The 15,395-nt window shown below is 49.6% G+C and overlaps 1 protein-coding gene across 1 annotated transcript in view; it reads left to right on the forward strand.

The window, feature by feature from the left end:
* Nucleotides 1-3,608: 3,608 nt before the first annotated feature.
* KLKB1 (kallikrein B1) overlaps nucleotides 3,609-15,395 on the forward strand; it is a 70,225-nt gene continuing 58,438 nt past the window's right edge. Inside the window, exon 1 of the mRNA XM_045986532.1 lies at nucleotides 3,609-3,711. The gene's annotated coding sequence lies outside the window, so the exon portion shown is untranslated. The remainder of the gene's footprint in view (nucleotides 3,712-15,395) is intronic.

Here is a 15,395-nt window from a genome sequence, read left to right on the forward strand (position 1 = left end):
GCATCACTACCATGTAAATTACAGTAAATTCCCATTGGGCTGCAGACATGTAGACGAGCCATTCAAGGTGTAAATAGAGGAGGATGGGAGGATGGTTATGGATTTCTGGCTAAAAGGATGGAAGTCCTTGCCTTTGGGGGTGAGGAAATTAGATTTTACCCAGAAGGCACTATGTTATACTCAAAGAAGTGACATAATCTTAGGATCTTTGAGACCAGGGATCAGCACAGACTTTTCTGTAAGTTCTTCTGTAAAGATTTTCTGTTAGGTGTTATAATCCATGTGGTCTCTCTGACATTGATTCCTCTCTTGGACTGTGGCTTGAAAACAGCCACAGACCATCCATAACTAATGTTCCAGACACACTTGATTGAGAGAATACAGAGGGAGGTCCCATTTTTCCCATGGGTGGTAGTTTCCCACACCCCAGATCTGCAACATGATAGATGATGGGGGAGAGGGCTCCTTTTTTCCAATGGCAGTGGGAGTACGCTGGGATCTATCCTGCCTGACCCTGGCCCCTCCACTTGAAAGGAAAAAAAAGAGAATAGTGAGACTGGCCAACAATCAAGGCCTCAGCAATTCCCCTGCATTTCTCTGTAGGCCTCGAGCTTCCCACGAGATGTTTGTTGGTGGTTGAATTCCATGTAGGTATTGTTTGGAGGAGTATGTCCCCACTGCCTGGAGGGTATATCTTGTGGGTTATATATCACACAGATGGTCATCTTGTTCAGGCCAAGACCATGAGAACATTTAGGGTTCTCCTGAGTTAGCGGAGGATCTAGCATGTGTGGGCTTCAGGATGAGTCCAATTCAGCTCTCAGCAATGTTATGGAGCACCTGGCTTCCTGGGCCTTGGCCATTTCTGCAGTTGCAATGGAAAAGTCCCCAGCATGGGTGGTCCACCCCATGCTTGGCTCTTTAGACTGAGACCCAAGGTTCCTCCCACCTTATTGGCTGAGATCAGGTCCCGTGCACATGGATGAACCAATCGCTGAAGCCAGGGAGTGGAGCTGTGGAGATTAGCACAGATTGTCAGAACCTCTGTTGTAATGACTTTTCTAATGGCCATAGTCTCGAGATCTTCTGGGATGCATCTGTTAATAAAATGGATATTAATTTCTGATAGTAAGTGCGTCCAAGGTGCTAGCTTAGCACCTAGCACCTAGCACCTCAGTCCTAGCTCCTCGGTACAACTGTACCACTCTGCAGAGACAGTGGCTGAGGATGAGCAAAGCGGATGGGAACTGGAGTGCACAAGGGAAGGGTGTGTGTGGGAGGGGGGATTGGGAATAATAGCGCTGGCCAAGCTGTATCTCCAATTTACCTAGGTTCAAAAGGTGCAGGGAATCCGTGGTGTTTCACCATCCATTTTGTAGATGGAGAATATGCCTTTTGCATGGAGTATGACGAGACTTGTTCCAAGTAGTCTCTCGTTGGTATGAAAGTTGGGAAGAGCAGCACCCTCCATCTGCTAGGATAGGTGTGAGAGGCTCCATGCTCTCAAGCAGGTGTCTGGCTTTCACAGGGCTCACTGTGAGCCTGCACACAGGACTGAAGAAGACAGTTCATGTTTCTGTTCCTAGGATGGATTCTTGGAAGAATGCGGTGTCCTGTGTAATCCCAGGGAGGGTACAGACCTGGAGTCCACTGTAGAGTTACTTCATGGGAGTGGTGGTGATCTGCTGCATCCGCTTCATGAGATGTCTGTCCTTTATTAAATTCTGGATGGGGTTTCTGTGACTTTGTCCTACTGGCTGGGATTTCCAAGGAGTGGGATTTTTTGGCTTCACTATAAGAGTTGGTCCACCGGGACTGGGCAAGTCCCGTTGTGCTGCTGAGAAGTGTGTCTCTAGAGGTTGGAGTGTGTATGACAAGCCTAGAGGTCAATGGTGAGGAGGTTACAGTGGCCAGCACGCTATTGTTATTGATGATTTTATGGGTGACTTCCATAGGATGAGATGTTAGATCTTATGGTTAGGTATCCTCATTAAATGCCCATAAAGGGTGCTTTTTCTGAGTTTCATATTTGATATCTGTTTATTACTACTAATAGCCCTCCTTGTACTTGGTATTCCAATGAGCAGTGCATTACAACATTGCCTGCATTTAACCTGTGTGTTAATGAGGATTTGAGAAAGGAAAATGTTATCAATGCTCCCACAAATTGTACAGTGGAACAGCCAAACAATAAAATGTTATTTCTGACACAAAGGAGGATGTATCCTGCTGTGATTCTTAGTTTAAACCAGGGGAGGGGGCCCTCTTTTGGTACTGGAAATGAGTACCATAGGCCTTCCTAGGGAACATTATCAGGTTCTATTGGAAACTTGGTCTTTGTTATTGTGGAAGAATCAGGAGTCAACCAATTATTTGTCTCCTGTTTCATTTTCCCTGAACACTTCCCCAATATTTCATTTCACATCTCTACCATTGTGAAATCATCCCAACTTTGGCACCAGCTCACCCTTCTCTGCCAAGAGTATGTTTGGGCCAAGAAAAAAGCTGCTTCTGGGTGACTGGGAGACTCTAGGAGCAGAATGCTCTCAGTAGGGAGTTACTGGGACCCTAAATTCCAAACCAGCTTCTGACACCCAGAGGAAATACATTTCAGATTTAGAAACTTCAGATAGAAATTTTCTGTCCATGATGAGAACTGAAGAAAATGTATCATCCCTAAAACTAAGCTTAACCCCTAACTTCAATGCTGAAACCTAACCTGACCTTAAAGCCCAAACTGGGACCCTGAATCCCAAACCTGAAAGTGAACCCAAAGCCTGGACTCTGAACCTGATCCTTGGAGCCAAACCATGAACCATGAACCCAAACCCTAAACCAGAACTCTGAGTCATGAACCCTGAACCCAAATCCCAGCATGAACCCTAACCCCAAATTTGACCTTGAACTTTATCCCAGAAGCCCTGAGCCTTAAACCCTAAATCATAAAGCTAAAACCCTAAATTCTAACTCTAACTGTTCCCTTGCCTCTCACTATAAATCCTTACCTGACCCTAAACCCAAAGCCTGATCTAGAACTCTGACTGAAACCTGAACCCAAACCCAAATTCAAACTATTCACCACACTTTGTTTATGCATTCACCATTGATGGATATTTGCAGTTTCTACCTTTTGATTCTTGTGAACATTGTTTGCATTGGTGGCTAGAGTTAGGGTCTTGGACTGGGGTCAGGGCCAGACTTGAGATCAAGTTGAGGTCAGAGTACAGGTCTGCCTTAGGGCCAGGGTCATGTTCTGTGCCGCGGTTTGGGTCAGAGACTGTTGTCATTCCATATTGTTTCCAATGTATTGTTCCTTAGCTATTTTTGGAGAAGTTGGGGGATATTTGGCTCCATGCATCTTGAATTTCCAGAATGAAATGGCTTCAGCTGGACTCGGAAATGAAGCTGGTGCTTCCCCTGAAGGGTGAGCTCCCCTAGTCCTGCACTGCCTCCACCGCCTGCAGAGGGCGCAGGACCCCCAGCTCCCGCCCTGAGCCTGGCCTGCGCAGCCGCAGCTGGGCAGGAGCTGGGCCTTCTTGGGACCTGCTGTGGAGACTTCTGGGGGATGTGGGGCCGCTCCCAGGCTGACAGGAGAAGCTGGGGAGGATGTGGGTCCACATCTACACTGACAGGACCCGCTGTGGAGGACATGAGGCTGCGTCCACACTGACAGCAGTCTAGCCTCCTTATGATCCGCCGCTGGAGGAGAAGGTGAGGGGAAGCCGCCTCAGTGGGGACTGGCGAGGGGGTGCGTGGTCTCAGGATCCCACGGAGGAAGGGTGCGCTGTGTAGACACTGGGGCTTCCGTGGTTTTGTGTGTGGTGGCCTGGTGCTGTGCATGGGGCTGTGGGGTCTCCCCTTTCTGGGCGCAGGTGTTCTCCGGAGTCCCACGTCTGTGTGCGCCCCCGGATTCGGTTCCTCAGACAGTTGGCAGTCAGGGAGCGGCCGCAGGCTCCGTGCTCCTGTTTCCCCTGCCTCGGCCCTGCAGAATCCTTCCGGTGTCCACACCGGCTTCAGGGCTGGTCCGGAGTCTAGAAGTTCGGGAGCTACAGCTCCGACTGTGTAGACGGCTTTGGGGAGAGTAGGTATTTTCCCAGTGTCGGTTCTTCCCTGAGCACAGTGTCTTTCCATCTCCGTGTGTCTCCCCCACCGTCTGTCATCAGTGTCCCACTCTGTCAGAGGACAGGTCTGTCACCCCCTTGGTTCAGGGGACTCCTAGGTATCTTGTTCTTTTGGATGCAGTAGTAAATGAGATCATTCTCCATAGTCTCTTTCTGATGGTTCCTTCGGAGCACGTAGAAATGCAATTGATTTGTGTATATTGATTTTGTTCCTTGCAAGCGTCTTGAGTTTCTTAGTTCTGTTCGCCTTAAACTCAAACTGCCAGTTACTTGACCAGCAACATAGGTTAATTTGGGAAGAACAGAGAATGGCAATCTGGGCTGAGCAAGCTGCGGTCCCATCACAGGCAAGTGCAAGAAACAAAGGAACATTATTTCATGGAGAAGGAGGAAGAAGTTGGGAGGGTTGTTGGGAAGGAAAAGTCCACTGGAGAAAGGCAGGGCTTCGGGGTGATGGAGGATTCTCACCGGCTGAGCTGCGGGGATGGTGGAGAGGAGGGAGCAGGCTCCCTGCTGAGCAGAGAGACCGATGTGGGGCTCGATCCCAAGACGCTGGGATCATGACCTGAGCCGAAGGCAGAGGCTTTAACCTACTGAGCCACCCAGGCACCCTGCTTCAGTGTTTTTGACCCCAAACAGGAACAATGTCCCTAGAACCACTATGTAACCCCAAGTGAGAAAATCCTACATTTGAATCCAGACCACAGGCCCACTTCAGGTTTCACCCCCTGCCTGATGGTCTGAAATGTCTTCTTCATTTGGATCCAGTTTTCTTCTTCTGGAACTTCTTCAAGGACTTTTCCTTCTTTGGGTAACCTTGGTGGACTTAAGGAGCACAGACAGCTCCAATCTGAGTGGTATTTCTACATGGCTAATGTCACTGGGGCTGTCTTCAGTGTCCATCCACATTGTGACATGCATTAGTCCTTCATTCACTTCTTCACAGTGACTAAACATAAGAACACTGCCCCTTAAAACATTTCCGATACACAGTTCTCTGGCCTTAGCTGAATTCCCATGGTTGTACATCATTCTCCAGAACTTTCTCATTCTTCCTGAGGGAGACTGTGTGCATGAAACACCACCTTCCCACTCCCCTTTCCCCTTGGCCCCTGCAGCTGCATACAACATTGTGTGTCTGGATACTTCATATAAGTGGAATCATACAGTATCTGTCCTTCTGTGACTGGCAGATTTCACTCAGCATAATGACTTCTGGGTTCAACCTGTGTTGTAGCCTGTGTCAGAATTCCCTTCTGTTTTAAGGCTGAATCGTTTTCTATCGTGTATGTACCACATTTTGTTTGTCCATTCATCTGTCAGTGGATGCTTGGGTGGCTTCCACCTTTTGGCTGTTGTGAGAAATGCTGCTCTGAATATGGGTACTTGTACTTTCAGTTTTGGGGAGGGGAGCATATAGGCTGCAGTGGAATTCTGTGTTTAATACTTTAAGCAACCACCATATTTTTTCCCCACAAATGAACCATTTTACTTTATTCCTTCATAGGGCAGAACAAGATTGTGACTTATGGATCTACCTCCTTTTCTTTATCCTTTTCCCCATGGGTGGACATTTGCATAATTTCTGAATTTTGCCTATTGTAAACACTGCTGCTTTGAATATCCCTGCACATTTTTGTTTGTTTGAACCAGTGTTTTCAATTTTGGGGGTATATATCTAAGAGTACAATTGTTGAGCCAGATGATAATTCTGCTTTGATCTATTTGAGTAAATGCCAAACTATTTTATGCATAGACTGCACCATTTTTCACAAGCAAGGTTTAAGGGTTTCAGTTTCTCAACATCCTTTTTTATTTTTAGTTTTCTTGATTATAGTGATTCTACTTGTGTAAAAGGACATCTAACTGGTTTAAATCTTCATTTCCATGAAGACTAATGATGTTTAACATCTATTCATATGCTATTCACCATTTGTATGATTTCCCTGGAGAAAGGTCTATCCAAGTCCTTTGTCCATTTTAAAAATGGGGTTGTCTTTTTGTTGAGGAATTGCAAAAACTCTTTACATATTCTGGGCAACAGACTCTTATTAGGTAAATAATGTACAAGTATTTCCTTCCATTCTGGGGCTGTATTTTCACTTTCTGGATAGTATCGTCTGATGTACGAATGTTTTTAATTTTTTTACATTCCTTTTTTAAGAGTGAGTGAGAGAGAGTGTGCAAGTGGACAGGGGAAGAGGGAGAAGGAAAGAGAATTTTAAGCAGGCCCCACACTCAGTGTAGAGCCTGATGTGGGGCTTGATCTCATGACCCTGAGATTATGAGCTGAGCCAAAATTAAGGCTGGATGTTAACCAACTGAGCCACCCAGATGCCCAGGACAGATTTTTAAGTTTGAGGACATTATTTTATCTATTTTTTTCTTTCCCTTCTTATGCTTTGGTGTCAGATCTAAAAGCATTGCTAAATCCAAGGTTATGAAGATTTATCCCCATTTGTTTCTTCTAGAGTTGGTAATTTTACCTCTTACATTTAAGCCTTTAACTTATTTTGAGTTAATGTTTACACGTGGTGTGAGGTGAGGGTCAAGTTCCATTCCTCTGTACATGGATAGCCAATTGTCTAGCACCATTTGTTGAAAAGACCCTTCTGTACCCCCAGTGTAATGTTGTCCACCCTTGTCAAAATTCAATGGACCATAGATGAAGGGGTTTATTTCTGGGCTCTGAGCTAAATCCCACTGATCTGTATGTATGCTTAAAATTTTTTATTTTATTTTATTTATTTAAAAAATTTAAAAAATATAAATTAAACTAATTAACATATAACATATTATTTGTTTCAGGGTGTATGCATACCTTTATGACAGTATCACAATGTTTTAGTTACTGTTGCTTTGTATTAAGATTTGAACTTTGGAGATATGAACTTTCACCTCTGATTTTCTTTTTCAAGATTGTTTTGGCTATCTTGTGGTCCCTTAAAATTATATAGGACTGTTACAATTAGCTTGTGCATTTCTTCCCGAAGGCCTTTGTAAAATTTCTTGGGAACACATTGAATTTCCACATTGCATTGTGTATTGTTGCTGTCTTATCAGTAGTACGTCTTTTCATCACCTTGGGGTGTCCTCAGATTTGTTTAGGTTTCCCTTTCTTTCAGCAATGTTTTATAATTTTCAGTGTATAAGACTTACACTTTGATTACATCTATTCCTAAGTATTTTGTCAATGTTGATGTTCCTTAAAATGGAATTGTTTTCTTAAATTCCTTTTTGGATGATTCATTGCTAGAGATTTTTTGTGTATTGATATTTTGTACTGTAACATTGCAGAATTAGGGTGTATATTACAAAGGTCGGCGGGTCATGCAGGGGGTCGGTAAACTCCCGGTCAATCATTGTCTTGGGGTCCATCTCATGGGTCTTGCTGGCATCTGGGAGTGGTTATTGCTTGAGGGGTCATTTTGGTGCCTGCAGTTTCTTTGGCTTGAGTTAATAGATGAGCCAGAAGGAGGGAGGTCGTCATTTAGGAAGTACAGATTAAGGTCAGAATGGAGATGGGTAAAGGCCTCTTTCACTCTGAGAGTGGGGAAGTTCTGAACCTCTGCTACACACCTTGCCCGGCTGATCTCTTCCAGCTGCCTGATCCCAAGTGCTGTCCTTTTAATGAACTGGTCATCCAGGAAGTAACATGTTTTTCTAAGTTCCATGATCCACTAGAGCAGATTATTCTAACCTGAGGAGGAGGTTGTGAGGATCTCCAATCTGTAGCCCATAGCTCGGAAACACAGGTGACCTCTCTGCCTAGCCACTGACTGCCCACTAAGTTAACAGCACAGGGATCCAGTGACCACACACAACAAAGAACACAGACTTGACAAAGTCATTTCAGAAAAGTCACTAAGCCAACAGTAGCAGCCACAACAAGCAACCACAACATGAAGCTTGAGGAAGGTCTGATTTCAGGATGCTTCCATTATAATCATTATCACACCCTGGACTTGTGAGTGGGGCCAAGTCGCCTGGCTGGGGGTCAGGTAACTTCCTACATGTTCCACCTGCCTCTCCCTGGCTCCCCCAGCCTTGCACAGCCCTGTATTGCTTCCCAGCAGAGGGCGGTTTTAACTAAGGTCAAAAAGACAGGATGGGTTTCCTGACTCCACCTGCCACCCCTCCCCCTGCTCCCCAGTGCTGCAAGATGGGAAAGTTTCCTTCAACTCCTCTTAAGGTCCCTGACTGGATCTGGAAATTGACAAAGACAGATGAACGGGAGAAAAGCAGCCAAAGTGTACTGATTTTTTTTTGGTGGAAGCCTCACGTGAACATGGAGACCAGCAGAGGTGACTGGAACAGACAGCTCTTCTACCTTTTAGACAAAGAAGCAGTCAGTGTGTGAAGAATTGAGAGACACCAGACTTTGGACTAGGGTGGTAAATGATAAAGAAGTAACTGGGAAGATAAAGGTTAGCCTTTGTGGCCCTAAATTCCTTAACTCTGGTGATAAGCGTGTCCTCCCTGCAGTCTGGGCAGAGAAAGTGCCATATGGGAATATTCTGACTTGCTTCATGGAAGAAGGGCTGGTGGCTGGGGATCAGAGGGTCCTTCCTGCTTCTGCTCTATCCAAAATTCTTTCAGTTTCTATATTTAATTTGCGAAGGTGCCATATTTGGGGCAGTGTGCCCTGACCCTCACTGGCCTGGTGCTGTACTCCATCTCCTCCTAGTATCCAGTGCTGCTGTGGAGACCTCCCAGCACTGGGGCAACACCTTGTCCAGGGAGGCATCTGCCTCCAGGCGAGGATTGCCTACGACTTTCCACATGGGTGCCCTGTTTCTAAGGGTGGCCCCCGCTCCTCTGAGAGATTGGGTGAGAGTGTGCAGATCTTACTTTGAGAAACTGACTTCATTTCCTGCAAATGTCTACCCGGTGGTGGGATCATACAGGAGTTCTATTTGTAGTATTTGGGGGAAACTCCATACTTTTCCCACCATGGCTGTGCCAACCTCCAGATGATTTTACCTATGAACCAGAGATTTTTCAAGAACCTCTCCAGCAGAGAACATGAGAAGAACGTTTTCAAGGCCTTGCAAAGTATACTAACCATAGGAACAAAATGGTAACTCAGAAACTATTGCCATGAAAAACTGGTTCTCCTTCTTCCGTTTCTGGCTAGTGTGCTAGTCTGTGGCTGGATCCACCTCAGGCAGCTGGAAGGTTGACCTCCCAGGTCGGCTGCCACTGAGATGGCTACCATTTCCAGAAATTCTTCAGAGTGTGGCTGGGTTTCCCCACCTGTGCACAGATCAGTTTGGTGACCTCTGACAGTGGAGCCGTGGATCCTCCAGACATGGTCCTCCCCCATCCCCCACTGGAGCCATCACACTGAGGGTTTAGGGAGTCAGGAGCTGCCCCGAGGCAAAACCACCCGAGATTCCCACTGTCCCTACCTGACCTCCAGATGCTCCTCAGTTACTCCTGTGCCACTGGTGTCTTCCTGGAGCCCTGACCTGGCTTTTTTCAGACAGCTCGTCTAGCAGTACCCTCACTTTCTGGGAGGGGGATTATCTGGAATCCACAGTGTGTCCTGCTGCCCCACCTGGATCGCTTTTTTTTAAAAAATATTTTATTTATTTGACAGAGATCACAAGTAGGCAGAGAGGCAGACAGAGAGAGAAGGAGCAGCAGGCTCCCTGCTGAGCAGAGAGCCCGATGCGGGACTCGATCCCAGGACCCTGAGATCATGACCTGAGCCGAAGGCAGAGGCTTTAACCCACTGAGCCACCCAGGCTCCCCCTGGATCGCTTTTTGAAGGCACATCGTCTGGGGCATCTGAGGACCCAAGACCACGGGCCTGTGGCCTGGAGGGGTTCTGAGCAGAGCTGGTGGGATGGGAGGGCTGCAACGCTCAGAGGCAGGTTTCCAGAAAGCTGTCTGGGGTCCCTGGCATCATACCGTTTTTGAATCAAAGCCCCGAGATCGTTAAAATGCCAGCAATGTTACAGCGTGGGCCAGAAAATCACATGTCTCCGTGCGCCCAACACCACCTAAACTACGGACCATTTCTTGTCACTTGAGCTGAGTACAAAGGGTTGGGAGTTGCAGCTTGAGGGGGGGGTCCTGGGCCAGACTTTGTGTTTGGGGACACAGGTCATCCAGACAAGCTTGTGCTGAGCCTGAGGAAGGGACCTATGTGGAGAGCCCAGCAGCAGGCACTGCTGTCCGCTGATGTTCCCTCAGCCCGCCCAGTGCCCCTGCGCTGGGGGAGTGCCTGCCTCCTCCTCTCTGTGGAGGACTCTCTCCTGCACCAGCCGTGCCCCTCCCCTGCCAGTCACAACAGCCTGCAGCCTGGGATATCCAAGGGACTCCAGCCCTGGGGACAGATCCGGGGCAGGGAGGACGTGGTTTCCCAGCAGGCCTGAGTGCCAGGTCTCCATGGTGCTCACTCTCCTCCTGCAGGCTCACTGTAGCATGTCCTCCTGTGGGCTCTCTGGGCCTAACTCTTCCTCTGCTCAGGGACTGTCCTTGGCCCAGGCTCCACATGGTGGGACTGGGAGCAGGTCGTCTGGACCTTCTGGACTTGTGCCTCCATGGCTGTGACCTGGGCACAGGCTGATCTCACAGATTTGTCAGAGGGGACCCAGTGCAGGAAGTTGCAGGCCACTGCAAGGGAGATGCCAGGTGACCCCAGAGGGAGAACACAGGACTTGCAGAAAGCATGGGGCTCATGGAGCCCAGTGTGGGATGTGGGCACCCAGCCAAGGGGCACAGGGAGTCCTGGCGAGGGTGGCCCTGGTTGGGGGAGGGGAGACCACACAAGGGTTGCAGAAAAGACAGGAGATGAGGAAGAGGACAGGACAGAGCTTCCCAAGAGGTCGATGGAAGGATCAGAGGCTCGCAGAGACCCTTGGGAAACTCGGAGGCCCGGGAGATGTTGGCTGAAAAATCTGTCCTTTGGTCAGAAAAGTTGTGTCACAAACCCCCAGTCAACGCTGGATGATTTACTCTTTGTTTCTTCTAGGAATCCTGGCATACGAATCATTAGCATTCACATTGCATGACATCTAGAATATATTTACTTTTCATCACTTTTCAGGACTAGTTTTTTCTAGATGATGTTCTAAGCATGGGTCTCTCCATTCTTTTCTTTGTGCAACCGGCCTCTGTTTTCAGGAGCAGATTCCTAGTGCTCATCACCACTGCTAGTCCTGACTAGCAGGGGACGTGCCCCCTGTCACCTCCCACAATGGACAAGACCATGTGGGTTGGGGGGTACTCACTGATGAAGCCCCAGTGCTCAGTACAGAGCAGGGATCCCAGATCTGCTGAGTGAAGGAGGGCATGAGAGAGGGAAGGAGAGGAGGAAGGGTAAAGAGGGAGGGAGAGAAAAGAGGGAGCAAAGGAAAGTAGGAAGGGTGGGGAAGGAGGGAGGGAGTCAGGGAGAAAGGGAGGGGAGAGAAGGAGGATGGCAGGGTAGAAGGGAGGGAGGAGAAAGAGGGAGGGTGAAAGAGGGAGGGGAAGGAGGGAGGAGGGATGGGAGGGAGGCAGGGAGGGTGGTGCAGCGAGGGAGGGAAGGGAGGGGTGGAAGGGAAGGAGAGAGGGGGGTAATGAATGAGTGAATAAATGATGTAGGGAGGGAGGGAGTGAAACCAGGAAGCTGGGTGCATATATCAGGAGCCATTATTTAGGGTGAGGTCTGAGGGCATCACAGCCCAGACCCTGGATGGTGGCATGGGGCACATCCATCTGTCCTCCCACTGCGGACCTTCCTTCTCCTTGGCCCTTTGTCATCCTAGGTCCTCTCCACCTCCTCCAACAATTCTAAATGTTCCCAGGAGCAGGGTGGCAGGAGGGGGTCTCAGGAAGGGCTTCCCCGATCCTGTGCCCAGACAACACTGGGACAGTAGCTACAAGACATTCTACCATGAGAACTGGGACCAAGGTTCCTATCCATCTCCTTGGGCATTAGCGTTGTTCCATTCCCTGCTCTCTCCACCACCGCTGTGCTGAACACTCCAGACAATACATCTGTGAAAAACCGTGCCAGAGTTTCCAGGGCTGAGTCCCAGGTTGAGCGCTGCTAGGTGATGGGTGCACCTGTGGCCTGGGATGGGTGCTGCTCACTGTTCTCCCAGACAGGGGTGCCCATCACCCTTCTCTCCAGGAGACCTGCTTTGGGCTTCCAGTTCTTCACATTCTACCCAGGGCTGCTGGTCCCAGACCTGACACCTGCCAGCCTGAGGGTGACCACTGCTGCCACCATAGGGTTTCCTTTGCCAGAGTCCTTCCCCGGGAGCTCCCGCATCTCTGACACATACTCCCCACGTGCCTGTCCTCCCCCTGGATTTGCATGCATTTGGTCTCTGTCCCTGTGGAACCTCGTGATTTGGAGTCTGGTTTGGAGCACAGTTAGGTGAAACCTTGGGTTTCACCTCTGGCCTTGGGTTGTGAGCAATGTGTTTGCCCCCTGTGGTGTGTCTTCCAGCTTTCTTCTTTTCCCTGGGTGGGCCACAGGATGAACCAGCCATGTCCTGTCTGGGGTCAGGCTGTGGTGTCCCAGCAGGAACAGGGTTCTCGGCCCCTAGATTGTGCCCATAATTCCTAAAGGGGCCTCTATGATTACATCTCATCTGTAATCCATCAGGGGTTTCAATAGCGAATAAGGGAAATTCTATGTCACTCAAACACAGAAAAAAACGAGTTCCCTTTGTAAATCGGTGGGCAGACACAAACACACTTATTGTGTGATTACACATACAGAACCATCCAGAACAGATAAAGGAACAGAGAGAGAAAGCAGCATAGGGGTTGGGAGCGGCTGTGCTGGAAGAGAAATGGGCAGAGAGGGCTTTGGGTTCAGGGTCTCCTTTGGGGAAGGAGACATCCTGCAGCGATGTTCTGTGGTGTGGTGGCACAGCCTTGGGAATGTACTTAATGCTCATGATGTGTTCAAGTGAAAACAAGTAATTTTATTTAAAACAATAAACAGTATGCAGACCATGGAAAGATAAAATAACAGTTACTATGTACCAGAGAGAAAGAATATACAGGTAGGGGAGGAAACATTCCTGCAGGCCGTTAGGGTCCGGGGATAGAACAAGGGATAGTTGTACGAGGAGCAGGGCTGCGGGCTCTGGATGTGGCTGTGGGAGCCCTGCAGGGGCAGGCATAGGGGCAGGGGTTGCGATAGGGGCAGGGACAGGAGCCAGGACAGATGCAAGAGCAAGAGCCCAGGCTGCGGCAGGGAAGGGGGGGTGGTTCTGGCAGGGACAGGAACAGGTGTGGCAGCATGGGCTGGGGCAGGGACAGGAGCAGGAACTGTAGCAGGAGCAGGGGCTGGGGCAGGGTCAGGGGCAGGTACCAGCTCTTCTGGGACAGCATCAGGCTCTCTGTGGACAGGTGCCTTGTCAACTGCTGGGTCCTACTGAAGTCTCTCCAGGCACTCTCCAGCCACCTCTAGAGCTGTGGATGGAATTGGGGCCAGCTCTAGCTCTTCAGAGCTAGACACAGGACACCAGGCACCCACATTCCAGAGACAGACCCCTGCCCAGTTCATTTCATTGGAGATCCTTGAATTAAGAATGACTAGGGCGTTGAGCTGGGCAGCCTTCTCTGCCACCCCTTCACCCATCAGGGACAGTGTGGATACCCCAGTTTCTGGCCTGGGTCTCCTCCCATTGACCAGATCCAGTTCTGCCACTCATCTGCCAAGTTGGCCCAGGGAGGGCTAGGCTGGAAATGAGGCGGATCTGAGGGGAGTTCCTTAATATACTCAAGTTTCTGGATAGTTCTGGTCCCTGGGGCCCACCCTGGGGTCTGCACCAGGATTACGGAGGATGCGCCAGTGAATCCTCCCAGCCGTGGACTTGTGCACACTGACCCAGACCCATGCCTCTTCCCCATCCTTCTCTTCTTTCCTCATCTAAGTGCCTGGCAGATGAAGGAGTTTTCAGGAGCTTTTCACACTATATAACCCGCCCTTTTTGTATGCACAGTGGGCGGCTTTTGTATGTACTTGCAGCGTAGGGTGGGGGGCATGGGAGGGAGGGGTGGGCCCTAGAGGAGGTGGGGAGGGTGGGTGACCCCTGCCTCACACCTTTGTTGTTGTTGTTGTTGTTTGTTTGTTTGTTTTTTAACACTCCCTGCTCTCAATAAAGAAGCCTTTTTTTAAAAAAAAAAAAAATGCCTTTGCAGAGACAGAGCTCAGCCCAGCGCTCTCAGAGAAGCTACCACCAGGAGGGAACCCTCACCAGGACATCATCCTGACTACAGTCCACCTGCTGGGTGCTCTGAGCCCAGTCCTTGCTTGTGGCCCCACACCAGCCTCTGGGGTCTCCTGCCTGTGGGGCCTGGCACTGACCCACCCCCAGACACCCACGTACACCCAGCCCTGGCCTTCTCACCCTTGGGCTCAGCTCTGTGAGCTCCGGGTGCTGGACCACAGCCTGGTGTGGCCACTAGGGACACCTGGTGTACCACTAGGGACAGTGGCCTGGGCAGTGTCAGAGGCCTTCCTAGGTAGTCCCCAGTCCCTGCTCCTGGAGAGCCCCCTACAGTCACTCCCTGTGTCTGGGAAATGGAGCAGGTGTCCACCAGCCTTCTCCCTATTTCATCATCCCTGGTGTTCTGCAAAGACAGGGACTGAGATCTGGCCCGGACACATCAGAGCCCTGTCTGGCCATCCTCACTGTCCTCCTGCCCAGTCCCCTGCTCCTCTCAGATCAGACACAGACCTGTTTGTGCACAGCCCCACACTTGGGACAGGGGCCCATACCTGCAGGACACAGGATAAACCCTGGGGAGAAGCTCACACCCCCCCGCACCTTATCTCACCCAGCCAGCCTTGACCTGGGGTGTGAACATGATCTGCCCACCGGGCATCTGACTCTTCATCAACTTGCTCTTGAATGGGGTGGGTACACCCCACATGAGCCTGCTTTACACACACACACACACACACACACACACACACACACACACACACGGGGAGGGGACCTGGATGTCCAGGTTGGATCAGAACGTATAGAGCTGGGGGCTGGCTCTGGGCCTCATGGTGTCACCTTTCTGTCCTTTTGGCCAAATGTCCAGAGATCTTGGGGAGCCCTGACACAACATCCCCAGAGAGGGAAAGTGTTTGCAGAATGCCTTTCCTCTGCCTGCAGCCTCCGGACTTTGGGATGCAACATGTAAACATGTTCTTCATTCGAGGATCTCCAACAAAATGAGCTGGGCAGGGGACTGTCTCTGAAATGTGGGTGCCTGGTTACCTGCATTCCAAATTCTGTTGGGCTCTGTTGTCAGGGAAGTGAGGTC

Source organism: Meles meles, chromosome 2 (genome assembly GCF_922984935.1).
Source record: "Meles meles chromosome 2, mMelMel3.1 paternal haplotype, whole genome shotgun sequence".
Classification (NCBI taxonomy): Eukaryota; Metazoa; Chordata; class Mammalia; order Carnivora; family Mustelidae; genus Meles; species Meles meles.